At 42.5% G+C, this 16,510-nt stretch overlaps 1 non-coding gene across 1 annotated transcript; it reads left to right on the top strand.

The window, feature by feature from the left end:
* Positions 1-1,235: 1,235 nt before the first annotated feature.
* trnas-uga (transfer RNA serine (anticodon UGA)) lies at positions 1,236-1,317 on the top strand. The gene has a single exon. It is a non-coding gene; the product is annotated as a tRNA-Ser (tRNA).
* The last annotated feature ends 15,193 nt before the right edge of the window (positions 1,318-16,510 follow it).

The following is a 16,510-nucleotide window of genomic DNA, read 5'->3' as shown; positions in this document are numbered from 1 at the left end:
ATCAAGGCTAATCACCATTCGTGGTATTCCTCATATGGAATTAGTATCTTTCCTAAATTGAGGATTATAATTCCTCATACTGTAGTCCAAGTGCGGTCGAACTGAGCCACCATACATTGGAAATAATGCTTCGTTCTCGTACCCTGAAATCCTTCTACAGCTTTCACAACAGACTTCTACAACTGCTACTAGACTTCAATGACTTATTAAAAACTTCTCCAAGATGCATTTCTAAAAATCTGTACATCAGACGTCCTACTTCAAACCTTCGACAAATAATCTCCACACATTTCCCTCCTGACAAGTATGATAAAGTCAAATCGTTGCTATTTATTAAATCATGAGGGACATGGATAGGTTGACTCGTCACGGTGTTTTCCGGCTGGTGGGGAAGTCAAAATTTAGAAAACATCGGTTTAAAATTAGTGGGTAAGGATTTAAAAGGGACGTCAGGGGCAACTTTTTCAGACGTGTCCAGAATGCGCTGCCAGAGAAATTGGTGGAGACTGGTACAACTATAACATTGACTGGCATCTGGATGGATATATGAGTAACAAGGTTTAGAGGGATGTGGGCCAAATGTTGGCAAATGGGACCTATTAATTTAGGATATCTGTCCACCATGGTCAAGTTGGAAAAAAGGGCCACTTTCCGTGTTGTATTGTTCAACGACTTGATGACTCGAGAACAACCGCAAAAACTTTGCAAATAATTCCGTCAAGACGATTTCAAGTTCCAAATCTTCGGTTAATCTTCCTCTCTTGTGCTCACAAGTTCATTACCTGATGTCAGAACAAACGATTAGTTGCTGGATCCATTCCTGTAAATTGGTTCTGCATTCTTTCTAATTCTGATATTTTTTTACGAATGTAGCTAGTGTTTATGGACTTAGCATCAATTTTTCTAATACCATATTTCGATGAATATTAAAACACAACAGCATATTTAATTTGGCACCAGATGATGAACAATTGAGTCAAAATCGATCGGATGCAGTGAGACAATGATCCTCTCTTCGTGTGGTGTACATCCGTGACTCTATAATTCGACGAAGAATCATTCCCACAACTTCAGCTGTGTCAGAATCTAGTTTGCGATGAAAGCCTGTCAATCTGCAAAGGTAACGTTCTCTGGGTCACTGCAAAGGATTTGGCGAAATCTTTGGGTCTTGAAAATTTGTTCTTCCAACAAATGAATTCAGTTGTTTTACTGTGAATATTGACAATTTTGCCGCAGCTGTGATGGCCGAGAGGTTAAGGCGTTGGATTTGAAATCCAGTGGGGTCTCCCTGCGCAGGTTCGATTCCTGTTCACAGCGTCGATTCTTTTAAAAGTCATTAATTCCTTTGCAGGATTTGGATTTCGTGGAGCTTGAGCTTTGCATTCAATCGAAAGTAAATTTTCAACTCTGAAGAATCCGAAGTAATTTCAAGACTGACCCAGTCATCTAATTGAATAAATTATATGTCGAGACACAAAAAGCCACCAACTTCCAACACGAATCAGTTTCAACACATTTGTCGAACTATCGTGAAATTTGGATGTTCGGGGGATGGAATTCAGCAAAACAAGAAGCAATGCAATACATTTACCTGCAAGTGATGAATTTTTTTTTAGGATCAGTTGAAAATCAAGCTGAGAAAGTTCAACCTAATTTGCAGCTGACTCTCAAGGCCAATAATCTATTATATCAGCAGTCAATGAATTAGAAAAAAGCAACTCCATGTGTGGAAAGGAACTCGACTGATCCAGGTTCCTGGCTTGCGATGTGAAAAGGCAAGGCGATATCAGCGGAATAGAATTTTCTGGAAATATTAGAAATGGAATGTTTACGGTCTTCTGCTGTCCACATTCGTAAGAAACTGTGCATTAAGAACTGAAATTGAAAATTAACGATTTAGCCCTCTGCTTGTGGTGTAGCATTGTTCAGAACAATAGGTTGTTGTTGAGGCTAAAATTGACCAAAATAATCGATGTGGATCTTATCCACGGCCTTCGTTGGAGCAGTTGGTGCGGAGAGCTGAGCTTGAAGAACCAAATGCCAATTATTCATCCTGGCTGTCTGAATTGCTTAGTTAAACATACTCCCAGTTTAATGAGAAAACCTTTGCTATCAGAGTTAGATATTTTCATGTCAGCATGTTCCGATATGAGAAGACACTTATGAGTAGATGGACTTAAATTTTGACTCTAACGTCAGAGATGTTGACACATTTCTGCACCAAAACAGCACTACCATTGGTATCAAATCAAACTGAACAAAGGACTAGTCACTTAGACATTTCCTGTCTGCAGACTCTGCCAATGGACCGTTCAGGTCCGATGGAGGAATAGGGCGTGGTGACATCTGTTCGCAAATGGATCACTTCATTCTTGCTCACGATCCATAAACCGTAATTCATTTTGAACTTCTTTGCCATCAGCATGATAAGTGGTACATAATGCACAGGTTTCCTTCTCGAAAGAAAAGCGAAATCTTATTCAATGCAGACGCAAATTCAAGTTGTCCCTGGTCGACCAGAAGACAGATGTCGCGAAACAAAGTGAATATAGAAAACAATCAATGTTTTCTGGGCGTCAAAAAGATGTACTGGAAGAACGGAAACATATATTTGGAACTAAAGTCACATACCACTTCCATAGACTAAATGTTCTTGAACCGTTATCTTAATTTGACCTTCATGTCCACCATTGCTGCAAAAATTATCTTAACAACTCAGAACTTTGTGTTCTTTGATATTCTCTCCTTCATGTATCTCTTGATTTTGAAACTAAAACCGAGCAATAATAATGCACCCTATTTCACTTGCAAAGATCGGAAGAAGATCAATTTATAAGAGAACAGAAATAAAGCTACGTCTGTCTTTCGAGAGAAAACAGTTACCATTTAGACTCCAAAAAGTCTTCTTCAGAAGTCTGCGGAATGAACTCGAAATAGTAGACCGAAAATGAAAAAAAGAAGCCAAAATGCCGCGAATACACCACCCGCAAGTGCATCAAGTCCTACTCGAATATGCCGGTTTACTACCATCAACATCAGTGGAGAACGGAACAAAGCTCATTCTGCAGTTGTCAACCTGTTGTGACGTAGTTTGTAAAGTCAGAAATATGATGAGGTAAAAAGCGGGATGAAAGCGGGATATAGGAAGTCTGAAAAAAGCAAGTGCGTGCTTTGCTTTGAAGAAGGTTGGCAGTGATGATAATGGAAATTAATACTCAGCATCGTTGCAACACACAGGGACGCAATTCGTTTTGCTAGGTTTCTGTTCTGCCATTTTATAATCACGACTGCTGTCGGGTTTGGTTTCCATTCCAGGCTTAGGTGACAGCCTGATGGAAGTTTGCACATTCGCCCAATTTCTTTGTGGTTGCTCTGGTTTGCTGCCACATTCTAAACATTTGCAGGTTATTTGGAATCGCCATTGAACGCACACGGTTACAGAGACAGTGATGTCTCTGTAATAGGAGTGTCTGGATAGGACGTACTTCAGAGGATTTTTGTGAACTTAAATAGACAGAGTGGGGTTAATCTGCTGTTTCCTGGGTGAGCTACATGGACAGAGAGGGGTCAGGGTCTTCTTCCCTGAGGGAGATACGTTGACAGAGTTGGGTTAGTTGCTCTTACCTGTTTCAGTCACGCAGATACAGTAGGGTCAGTCTGCCCTTCCCTGGGCGAATTTCTTTCACAGAGTGGTAACAGTCTGCTCTTCCCTGCCTGAGTGAAATAGAAAGAGCGGGGTCAGTATTCTCCTCCCTCGATAATTTATGTTGACAGTCTGGCTTCCGTCTGCTCCTCCCTGGCGAGTTACATTGGTAGAGTGGGTTTAGTGTTCGTTCATTGGGTGAGTGCCATAGACAGAATGGAATCAGTCTGCTCTTCCCTGAGGGAATTATATTTATAGAGTGGGGTCAGACTGCTCTTCAGAGAATGACTTTTATTGACAGTGTGGGATCAGTCTGCTGAGTTTCACTGAGAGTGTGGGGTCAGTCTGCCCTTCCCTGGGTGAGTAACACTGACTGAGTGGCGTCAGTTTGCTCTTCCCTCAGTGAGTTACATTGGCAAGGTGGCGTCAGGAGTGGCGTCTTTGAGGAGTTGACAAAAGTAACTCGTCCTCTACATCTTTGGGATAATTAGGGATGGGCAGTGAATCTCATCTCATTGAAAGACAACTGTGTCCCAGAAATGCATTTCTAATAATTGCATGTACTAATTCGACACTGCAAGCGGTCGGGAATAATTTGAGGAGAGGTGCAGGGTCGAATAATTAAAGTCAAATGCACTGATGCCGAGGAGACATGACACAAGATGTGAGTGTTATGCTGATGGTGCAAGGTTCAGTGTCAGTGCTATTTATTTCTCACTGTTCGCAATGACTCACACACCACTGCTGTCAATTCACAACAATGAGCCTGTTCATCTTGGTTTGAAAATCCCTGCATGTGTATTAACGTGGTTAATGGGACGCGAGAGGAGATGAGCACATCCTCTTTATTCTGTCAGTTTAAACAGATGAAAATATCTGTTGAATGCCAATGCAAGAGGATACTGTCTTTTTCTGTGCCGTTTCAGTGGGGTATGCTCAGCATTGAAATGTCTGTTTTTGCACAAGCAGAGTTTGATTGCCATTCATACTGAGCAACGCTAATACAGAAAACGCGTTTTCGAATTCCTGTGATCAAGTGGTTCAGGCATTGCACATATGGACGAGAAATCTGGCTTTTAACGTGGCGCTGTGGCTTAGCTGGTGAAAGCATCTCCAATCACACTGGTGCCTGCTCATTTTATTGAAAGCTCGTTATTTCTCACAAGTATTGCGTTGCTGATCGAGAAATTCAGTGTCGTGTTTGAATTGATTTATATTCTGATTTCGAGTTCCGTCTTCATTTTCCAGGTTTAAATCCAGTAGTGTATGTTGCTCTTTTTAACTACTATTTTAACCTGGAGATTCTTCCCGCAGTTCCACAAGCACTTCTGCTTCTCATCCTCTTATTCTCATTCCTTCATTCCCAGATTTGTGGAAATTAAGTGGTGAGGCAGGAGACACTGCAGCATTCCTGGGGAATGTTGTTGTAATGGCACAGACACCACGACATGATCACCCTCATTCTCTGCTGTCACCATTCATTGATTGTACACCAACAGTAAATGCATCCTTGTTCTTCTTCAGCTATCATGTAATTACTTTCTTTTTCTGTTGGATAAGGAATTCAACTTTAACTTCGAAAGGGTCTTTAGATTTTGAGGAAGAAATGTCTCCTTGCCTCAGGTCGAAGTGACAGACGCATTATCCAGAGAATGTGAGACTACTTCGACCGACTCCAGCCAGGCGTCAGAAAGCCTCTCAGCAGTTCGAATCTCAAACTGTCTCTGAATGTCAGGCTTTTCAGAGCAGAAATGGGAAATGAGGGATATGGACAGCCAGAGAATGTGAAAAAAGGCCCAGGAGGATACAGAGACAAATATAGAAAGAACAAGGACACATTTTGAGGCAGACACTAAAAGAAACAATTCTCCATTCGGCGTGACTGCTAAATAACAGAAAGCAAAAGGAAATGTTGCCATTAAAATATAGCCTTCCACCAGCTCAGGAAAATGAAAGTAGCATGACAGCTGATTAAGTCCTTTTAAGATTGTAAATTCGACGTTTGTAAGCTCAAGAGTGATTTTGATAAATATCCTGATTCGACAGGTAAGATTATCATTTTCCCAACAGTATAATCTAGGAATCTATAACTAACCTGTTTCCTGTCCATCTAAACAAAATCTGTTTCTCTCCACAGATGTTGCCAGGTGTAGTGGGTTTCTCTATCAATTCTCGTTTTTAGTTCAGCTTTCCAAAACCTGCATCTTTTTGATTTTTGATAACCTGGCACAAAACCAAGAATTACCAGGATCGGACCAGTGGTCAGAAATACTGCTACCACGATATATTTGCACAATAAAACATTCATTCCCTGTCCGAAAATAGAACTAATGCCATGGCAGTTCTAGTTCCAAATCCTACCTACGACATTACACTGAATGAAGACAGACGCTCTTGCACTTATTCTCAATGAAATGGCTTTTCCTTTTCATTTCTGATCAGTTTCACTGCAGATTGTTTTCTACTCGTCGTCAAGTTTTGCAGAATGAGAAAGCCCATTTGGCCCATGGTGCAGTCTGGTTTAAAGACATTCGTCTATCCATTCCCTGTTTCCAGCTTTGGTCCATAATCTTATGTGTTCTGATGTTTCCAGTGCAAATTGCAGTGAGGTTCTCGCTTTGATCTTAGATGACACAACAATGGGATTGAAGTTTGACATAGTCACACTGTGTTATTACCCACGTCGTGTCTCCGACAGAAAGAGACACACAGACACATTCCCCGAGAGTGGCAGAGTTCTCAGGATTTGACCAGCTCCTTGTGCTTCACTTCAGCTGTCCGCTCCAACATGCAAGTTCAACCGCCAAAAGGCAGCTTTTGGTTAAACCAAAGCCAGTTCTACAGACAATGAGAGACGTTGCTCTGAGCTAGAATTTGAAGTGGACGAAAGAAACTGCAAATTCGAAAACCCAAACCCTTCCGTTCCTGACAGACAACAGGAATTGACGAGCACGCTGCATCCTCGCGATTTTAAATGCGAACCGACAATCCCCTAACTCGACGTCAGGCGTGTTACCAATTCCGTCACTGAACCAAAAAAACAGGTTTGGCTGTGACAGTTTGTCTATAGGTAATGTAAACGTCCACATCAGGGATACAGCATTCACAAGGTGAAAAATCAGCAAACATAATCACCGTCACTGTTTCACTTGGAATTCCCCACTCTGTGAACCATTTCCTTTCACTTTACTTTCATATTTGAAGTTTGTTACATTCCAGAGCCTGAACTAATTCAGCGAGAAACCACTGGTCATTTCGAGCCCGTCATCCGGAATGAGGCGAGTTGAACGATGCCTTTCTTACTGCCACAACATCAGCGCAGCTCAAAACGAGCTCGTGTTTGCATCAGTCTTTACTTAACTTGCTGCAGTATATCTGCTGAACAACATCAGATTATCACAGTATTGCCTTCTTCACATTGAAACCAAGGGTGATAATATGAACCGACTTGGAAACTTGGAGAGAGAAACACTGCTGACAAAGACAATTATGACGTGAAGAGCAGGCACTAGAGTTTGTACAGGTCCCAGAGGCTACTGCAGTATCATTGGACATCCCTGCATACGAGTCTGAGTTTGCATTGCCAGGAACAGGCTTTCATTCCCAGTTAGGAGATGTAGATTTAATTATCTTCTTGTGAATTATCCGAATGAAAACTAAATCCTGGCTGCACCCAGAACACACACACGGATCCTGCCAGAACAATTCAGTGATTGATCAGCATCTGTCTGGAAGGACAATGGCAGCAAATACAAGCGAAAGCTATCACAACAATTACCCCTCCAAGGTTCTCGCGTTTCCCAGTTGAAAATATTTCGCTGTTCCTTCAATGTCACGACGTCTAAACCCTTGCCTCATGGCATTATGCCTGTACCCCGCTACTGAGGTCACCCAGGGTTATGCGGAGTAACTCATAATCTCAATCTCTCGAGTAATTAGGGATTGACGGTGCATCCCATCACATTGAGCAATGACTTTATCCCAGTAATACGTTTCCTAAAGCTGCAGTTTCTAAGGGAACACTTGCAAGCTGTCGGGAATAAGTTGAGAAGTGGAACGGACGAGAGGAAAATGTGATAGGCAATGATGACTGGGAGGCATGAGACAGCAAGTGAGTTAGGAGCTGGTGTTGCAACGTTCAATGTCAGTGTCAGTACTTACTGATCACTATTCACTCTGACTCACACACCACTCCTTAACAATTCACCGCAATGAGCCCATTCCTCTTAGTGTGAGTTTACCTTTGCGGATATTAACGCGGTTAAAGGTGCCCAAGAGGATGGATGGATCCGCGTTATTCTGTCAGTTTAAACAGTCTAAGTTATCAGTTTACAACAAAAGTAATAAGAGATTGCCTCTTCCTGTGCATTTTCAGTGGAGAATATCCAGCTTTGAACTCTTCTGCATAACCAGAGGCTGTTTTAAATTTACACCGAGTAACTGTGAAACACACAAAAATGAGTCCGAGTTCCTGTGTTCGAATAGTCAAGTAAATGCACGCATAGTTTTGAATCGTTGAGCTTGGGCAGTCCCTCAGCCTTAGTTAGTGAAAGTTCCTGTGAAAAGACAGCCGAATATGGGATCAAATCCTGACATCTCAATGTTTATAGGTCTTTCATGAAAAACAGAGTTCCCGACTTCACCTGTGGTTCTGGTTGTGGTGGGAATTCAAATCAATGACTGGATCTAGGTTATAGTTTAAAGACAGCTCCTTCGACACCTCTGCCACGCTGCCACAAAAACACCCGCAAACACGTTTTTCATGATTAGTGTTTCAGCTCACTTCAGGCACTTACCCACACGCACTTTCAATGGCGAACTTGGCGTAAGTTTGATAATATTTATGAGGATGTTGCAAGGCATACAGTGTTTGGACTGTAGCGTAAAGCTGAATAGGATGTGAAAATTTTCCCTGGAGCTTGAGGGCTGAGGGATGGGCCTACAGAGGTTTATATCAATATGAAGGAGACGGTAGACTAAATGGTCAATGACTATTTATTCCCAACGCAGGCAAGTTCAAAACAAGGGAACAATGTTTTAAGGGGAGAATGGTAAAATTTAAAAGGGATCTGAAGGACATTGTTTTTTTCACACAGAAAGGTTTACATGTTTGGAATGAATTGTCAGATTTAGTGGTGGAGTCTGGTATACTCTCAACATTTCAAAGGCATATGGATCTGTATACAGACAGGAAAGTTGTAAAAGAAAAAACGTGAAAATTTGGCAAATAGAGCGGTTGTTTAAGGGGTCAGCCCCTCTGAGATGCTGCAGTGGCGATCACCAGTTTGAATAGGCACTCATCACTTGGTCAGTGCGTTGGGCTAGTTTTCTGGAAGATGGTTAGATTAGATTCCCTACAGTATGGAAACAGGCTCTTCAGCGCAACTAGTCCACACCGACCCTCCAAAGAGTAACCCACCCAGATCAATTTCCCTCGAACTAAAGCACTGATTATTATGGGCAAATTAGCATGTCAAATTCACCTGTCCTGCACGTCTTTGGAGTGTGGGAAGAAACCCAAACAGACGCAGGGAGAATGTGCAAACTACGCACAGGAATCAAACGTGGAACACTGGTGTTGTGAGGCAGCAGTGCTAACCACTGAGCCACGGTGCCGCCCTAAAAGGGGATGGAGAACGCAGATAGCAACCCTGCAATCTCTCGCATGCAAAGAGAGTACTCTCCCATTTGAGATAACTCCCACAGGCTGCTTCGGTGAAAACCAGCAACGAATCATTTTTTTCTGATCTGAGGCTGCCAATGACCATTCTTCTTGACACATTCCCAACTTCTCAGTGGGAGGTTTTGGCTGCGGAAAATACCTCACAAATAATGTTGCCCGCGCAGCTCTCCAGCGAAACCAAAACCTGACATCTCATGAACAGAAGCAGAACTGACAAAGAGAACCTATTTTCAGACACACCGACTCATGAATGCTGTCTGTGAGGCAGAGCAAGTCGTTTGGGTCATGAGCTGCTCACACAAATTGCAGCGAGGTAATTCCAAATGGTGCTTTCAACGTACTGGCGCCTTCCAGGAAAGTGCTCAAGTAACATGAATCAGAACTGACTGAGAATGAACCATGAAAAGTGAAGATTACCAGTTACAGTCTCGATTAGATGAGGTTAACAATTGGGCTGATGTCTCCACCGGATCGAGAGGACCAATCACCAGCCTCTCTCATCAGGACAGAAATTAAGGAAATTAGGGAAAAGTAACCAAGTTTTATATCGCAATTTCCGTCCTTTTCGCAACAACAACAGAAAACTGCGAGCAGATTCAATGTAGAACCTAATTTCACATAAACAGGGAAATAAATATCTCCATTCACTTTCAGAGAAACGGTGAAAAATGCAAATTGTCTGGAATATGAAAGATTGGCCCAGCCTGTTTTTGAGTCGCATATTATGCTGGTGGCCTTTCGAGCTGCAGGGGAACGTGACAACTGCAGCAGAAGGGGAAAACATGGGCACTGACATGTTGGTTGTTTTCTGCTGTGCCACATCACAGCCGGGTTAGAAGAAATGACTGCTTTTTTTAATGTTCAACTTTAACAAAACTCATCCCTGCAAAACGTTGCCTGCTTAATCCATTAGCACACGTGGCCGCGCAGGGATGCAAACACAAGCCTTCTTAAGAAGTGGAATCTGAAATCAGAGTCTCAGGTTGCTCAGCCACGCGAGCACACAGGCCAAAACCGGAATCCCAAGAGCATGTAGCTGATGATACCCTGCAGCATACTCACAGCAACTGCACCAGTTCTGCAGAATAAGCGATGGGAAGGAATTGCTCTATCTGAGCGGTCGTGCTTGTTGTTCTCATCAGCAAATCTGGCTTTGAATTTGCTAACCCATACCTGCTACCATGCTGAAACGGAATGCAATTCCGATTAGTCGCTGTGTGAAACTTTGTTCATTTTCTCTCTTCAGATAAAGTGATCACTGGAGATGATGAATTCTGCTCCTGCCAGAAACGCTGACTCTCCTGCATCTCGGATGAACTGAAAAACTGATTTAGTACTGGAATCCGAGAATGGCAGAACACGTAGCAAGATTATTCGAAACCCAGAGCCAATAAGAGTTCCAACTTTCCTTTTCTTTCTCCATAATAGTGCATTATCCAGCAGAGCCATGAGCAACTGCCACCTGGCTGCAAGCTGAGTTGGAAACCTATGTGGCAATCAAGGACATGCGACTCACTTATTGTCGGTAAATCAAACACTTCTCACTTTGAGGTGTACAAAAATTAGTTTCTATACATATTCAGGGAAGGTCAAAGACGATCTGAAATGTCAAAGAGGTGGTCACTGTTCGTGATTGCTCTTTGTTCGAGTTGTGAAAAGGTTTCCCGCTTTAGTCGCATTCACATTTCTTGTTGATGACTGAATCAGACAGAAGGTGTTTCACCAGAGCTGCACTTGACTTGCATTCCTCTCCCTCGCTGTCATACTTTCCTGGAACTCTGTGAGAACAAGAAAACAAAATACATACTGCGTCATTCGGCAGCCTGTCTGTGATTTCCAAATTTTCAGTTACAATATGGCTTAGACTTCAGGCCACACGGTAATATTAGTAACAGTATGAGAACAAGAGTCGATAGTTCATCTGTGCCTGTAAATCTTTTCATTCCTGTTGTTGACTGAATGAACTGTATCCGTGTCTGCTGCTTCGAAACTCGAATATGTGAACTGCTCCAAACTATGATTGAGGATTTCTGGTTTTGGTTGACACACCTTGAGAAACGCCAGACAACGTTCAAATGAAGCTTTCAGAGCACATTTTCGGATGCATTTGACAGAGATTAACATCATGAATCCAGTGTTCGCTGTGACAGAAGGAAATGAATGTTCTCCTTGTTACTGATCCAGGCCACCTTCGCATGTCAAGCAAATGCGGTACTGTTGTTACAAAAAGGATCAGTGCTCGGTAACTGTGTCCTTAAAGAGGACATGATTGAAAAAATAAAGAATACCATGTTGAAATATCCAGGAAATATTGGCTAAAAAGGCGCAGACAATTTTCCCTGCAGCGCCAAGACAGAGGAACACATGTAACGGCACTCTTAAACAGGATGGCCAGCAGAAATAGAAATTTTAAAATGAATTTCACGCAGCAGGTATTCGGAATTATATTTTATTCACCGCTACAGTAGTATTTGGCGAGTAAATTCAAAACAAGGTTTGCTGATGAGAATGCAATAAAACCCCATCGATCATGATATGAAACTGAGATTGATGACACGTAGACACGGTGTAACAGCTGCCAACACATGTGGAGGGTTTTGGGACGGATGAGGACCCACTCTGGGAAAAAGACTGGATCCTAAGACTGGGGATTAAGTGTTCAGGTAGAGGACTGGAGAATGGGGTTAAGAACGATATTAGCCAAGATCGAATGATGAAGCAGATTAGATATTCTGAAAGCGCTAACTGCTCCTATGTCTTCCAATCTCTGGCCATCTGGTATCTAAGGAAATAGAAACAGAGTTATTTGTTCAGTTGGAAGTCCTGGGCAAAGTGAGAGATAGAACAAGCATGATACAATTTTAGAGACTGGGAAAATGTTTGGAGAGGAAGCAATAAAAGTGAAGCTGAATATAAAGTTTGAAGTCAGGATATATTAAATAAAAAGGAAGTTTGTAGAAAGGCAGAGGGACATGAAGATTGAAAAAGAAGTGTCACCAGTCCCGAAATCTCATTCGGTTTTCATTTTCAAGATGCGACCGGACCTGCTGAGATTTTCCAGCAATTTCATTTGTTGATTCTGAAGCTGAAGATGGGAGTGATCCTGGACCAATCAGCTCTCTCATGTTCTGGGAATATTTGACTTACCCGTTCGATCAGATCAGGTCTGTCCCACACTGAAACCTCAGAATCCTTCCCCACCCCCACCCTCGTTACTGGCAATAAACTGTTCATTACATAAACTTACATGAGCACACAACAAGAACAATTGCAAAATGTACAGGGAGAGCTCCGTTCCGTTCCATCAGCACATTCTGAATCAGTTAATTTTTGTTCAGGACCCATGAGACATTGAGCCGTCTCTGTCAGACCACTAACAAATGGCCATTCGCGTTCTGTGTCTTTGAACACTTTGGTTGGTGCACGGATGTAGTGGAATCTCATGTTTTGTAATGGACATCATTCATAGTATTTTCAGCTGCACTGATAAACTTGTCTCTGGCGCTTCCAGGAAAGTGCAGACAGTTTTCACTCAGTAACCGACATGTGATCAAAGCAGGAGGACATATGCGTCTATAAAAGCAACAAGAATGCTCCACCAGCGTTGGCTTGCAATTCTGCATGTGGAACAAAGAGCTGGAACTCGATTAAACAGTGAAAACGAATATTATGGGGCTTGGATGCACGACTCTCTGATTGAACACCTCATATTGCACCGAACTGAGACAGCCAGGCCTAACGCACGATGAATTAGTTTGCTATTTCATTCTGCGCATAATTCACCTGGAACAGCATTTTGCAAGAATCCAGCTCATTCCCCCCAATCACAAATATCATTATTCACATCTTTCACTTTTGTTATTTCTTCAAAACATTACAAGCTCTTTAACACTTGTCCTGGCATTTAAGACTCAACCCTAATATTTTCATGAGAAGTGATTTCCAGTCACTCTGGCAGACAGTAAATCAGTCGGAAAATTACCTAAGGAAACCCAATCATTTCTGTTTACAGTGTTGGGAATTTCCCATCTGCTGACGAGACACAGTCCTCACAATCAACATGTTCTTTGTTCTTCCTGCCTAAAACGTTTACCACTTCTTATTTTCAGGACAGGAGTTTTGTTTATAACATGTTCCAAGAACAGGAACAACCTTCCAATCTCCTGACGCCGTTTCCAATTTAAAATGTAAGTTTTGCTCCATTCTAACGGGAAGAGCAGTTAATGAGGAAGGAATTTCCACGAGCTGTGTCCCAGGGTTTAGCAGGAAGCCGCTGATTGCAGCTGCAGTGGCCTCTTTCAGTTGGCATCGGGGGAATTGGAGAACATGGTGTCGTATTCTGCTGCGTGTAAACGTCTTGCTCCCTGCAGACTCGGGGTGAATCATGGAGAGTTTTCGGAACAACACTGCCTACCAGTCTCTGGCCATCTGCTATCTAAGGAAATAGAAACAGAGTTATTTGTTCAGTTCGAAGTCCTGGGCAATGTGAAAGATAGAACAGTCTTGAGACAAAATTGGAGACTGGAAAAATGTTTGGAGAGGAAGTAATAAATGAGAATCTGAATAGAAAATTGGAAGTGAGGAGACATTCAATAAAAAAGGAAGATTGTGCAAAAGCAGATGGAGATGGACATGGAAACGAAATGTCACTAGTCCCGAAGTCTTAAATCGGTTTTTATTTCCAAGATGCTACCAGACCTGCTGAGATTTTCCAGTAATTTCATTTGTTGGTTCATAAACAGAAGCTGGCAGTAATCCTGGACCAATCAGCTCTCTCATGCTCTGGGAATATTTGACTTACCGTGTCCATGTCCCACACTGAAACCTCACAATCCCGCCGCGCCTCCACCCTCGTTACTGACAATATACAGTTCATTACGTTAAACACAAGAAGAACAATTGCAAAACGTTGAGGGAGAGTTCCCTTCGGTTTCCATCAGAACAATCTGAATTAGATAAAATTGGTTCAGGACCCATGTGACATTGATCCGTCTCTGTCAGACCCCTAGAAAGTGGCCATTCGCTTTCCGTGTCTTTGAACACTTTGATTGGTGCATAGTTGGTTTGCAACCTCACGTTTTGAAACGGACATCATTCATAGTATTTTCGGCTGCACTGATAAAGTTGTCTCTGGCGCCTCCGTTAAAATGGAAACAGTGTTCACTCAGAAACCGACGTGTGATCAAAAGCAGGCGGACAGATGTGTCAATGAAAGCAGCAAGAACATTCCCCTGCGAAGGGTTGCAATACTGCACATGGAACGAAGAGCCGGAATTCTATTAAGCAGTGAAAGCGCCCATTGTGAGGCTTGCACCCACGACCCTCTGATTAAGCAACTCACACTGCACCGATTGAGCTAACCAAGCATGGTGCACTGTGGATTAGTTTGCAATTCCATTGCGAGCATAATTCATCAGCAATTTGTAAGGATCCAGTTCATTCCTCCTAATCACAAAAACATCATTCACACATTTCACTTCAGTTATTCCTTCAAAGCATTACAATGTATTTAGCACTTGTTCCGGGATTTAAGGTTCAACCTTGATATCTTGGTATTTTTAACCTCACCTTGAGGCCGCTGAAGTGATTTTCAGTCACTCTGGCAGACAGTAAAACAGTCGGTAAATTACCTCAGGAAACCCAATCATTTCCGTTTACAGTGTTGGGCATTTCCCATCTGCTGAATAGACAAGGTCCTCTCGATCAACACTTTCTTTGTTCTTTCTACCTAAAACCTTCACCACTTTTTTATTTTCAAATCAGGAGTTTTATTTATAACACGTTCCAAGAACTGGAGCAACATTCCAATGTCCTGAAGCCGTTTGCAAATTAAAATGAAAGTTTTGCTCCTTTAACACGGGAAGAGCTGTTACTAAGGAAGGAGTTTCCACGAGTTGTTTCCCATGGCTTGGCAGAAAGCCACTGATTGAAGCTGCAGTGGCCGCTTTCTGTTGGCATCGGGAGCTTGGAGAAAATGATGTATTCTGCTGCGTGTAAACGTCTCACTCACTGCGGACTTGGGGTGAATCATGGATTAGTTTTCGCGGTTACAATGTCGATACATGGTCGGTGTAAATACTTGTGCTGAAATATTTGAGGCTTTATGCCCTGGGTGGGCTCGAACCACCAACATTTCAGCTAACTGCGCTGACCATTCGAGACACAGAAACTGGCTACTCAGATATCGTAAAGCAAAGTTATCGACGGGATATGAGGATACGTTGGACAGCAGGAACTTGCGTTGTTTTCAGACACGGTCGCTGATTTTATCACCGAGAGGGGATGCACACTGAGGAGTTGTGAACACTCAAATTAAAAGGCATCTACACATGCGCAGTTCTCTCACATACATCTCCACATAGTAGCTTACTTACGATGCTGGTAGTTGAAGCCACTACTCGATAGAGACTGAATGCTTAAAATCCAGCATATCAGACCGCTCGACCACGCTACCACACAAAAGCCAACACTCAGATTTGTTATGATTAGTGTTTCAGCATCGATTCACTTCAGGCACTGAGACCTCGTAAATTTTGTAATGAACTTGGCGTAATTTAAGAAGAAAGACCAAAGAAAATCTACAGACAAAGAACAGACCCTTCATCCATTCAAGCCTGAGCCGATCCAAATCTACTGTTTAAACCTGTCACCTAATTCCTAAGCATCCGTATCCGTCTGCTCCCCTTCATCTCATGCATCTGTCCAGACGGATCTTAAATGAATCTACCGTGATTACCTCTCCCGTCTCTGATGGGAACGCGTTCCAGACACCCTCCACCCGCTGTGTCAAGTAGTTGCCGCATGTATCCCTCTTAAACCTTTCACCTCTCACTTTCAAAGCGTGACCTCTCGTTATTGAATCCTTCAACCTGGAAAATAAAACTTTTCTCTATCTACCCTGTCTGTTCTCTTCATGATTTTGTAAACCTCAAAAAGGTCCCCCTCAAACTCCTTTTTTTTCTAATGAAAACAAACCTAACCTATTCAACCTCTCTTCCGAGATTGCACCTTCCATACGAGGCAGCATCCACTTAAAACTGTTATGCACCCTCTCCAAAGCGTCCACATCCTTTTGGTAATGTGGCGACCCGAAATTTACACAGTATTCCAAGTGCGGCTAGACCAATGTCTTGTTCAATTTTAACATGACTTGCCAGCCATTTTATTCAAAACCCCATCCAATG

The sequence above is a fragment of the Chiloscyllium plagiosum genome, unplaced genomic scaffold (genome assembly GCF_037043375.1).
Source record: "Chiloscyllium plagiosum isolate Xiang-an unplaced genomic scaffold, Cpla_swu_hap1 HiC_scaffold_31, whole genome shotgun sequence".
Lineage (NCBI taxonomy): Eukaryota > Metazoa > Chordata > Chondrichthyes > Orectolobiformes > Hemiscylliidae > Chiloscyllium > Chiloscyllium plagiosum.
Note: the sequence above shows the minus strand (reverse complement) of the source record. Positions and strands in the feature narration are given on the sequence as shown.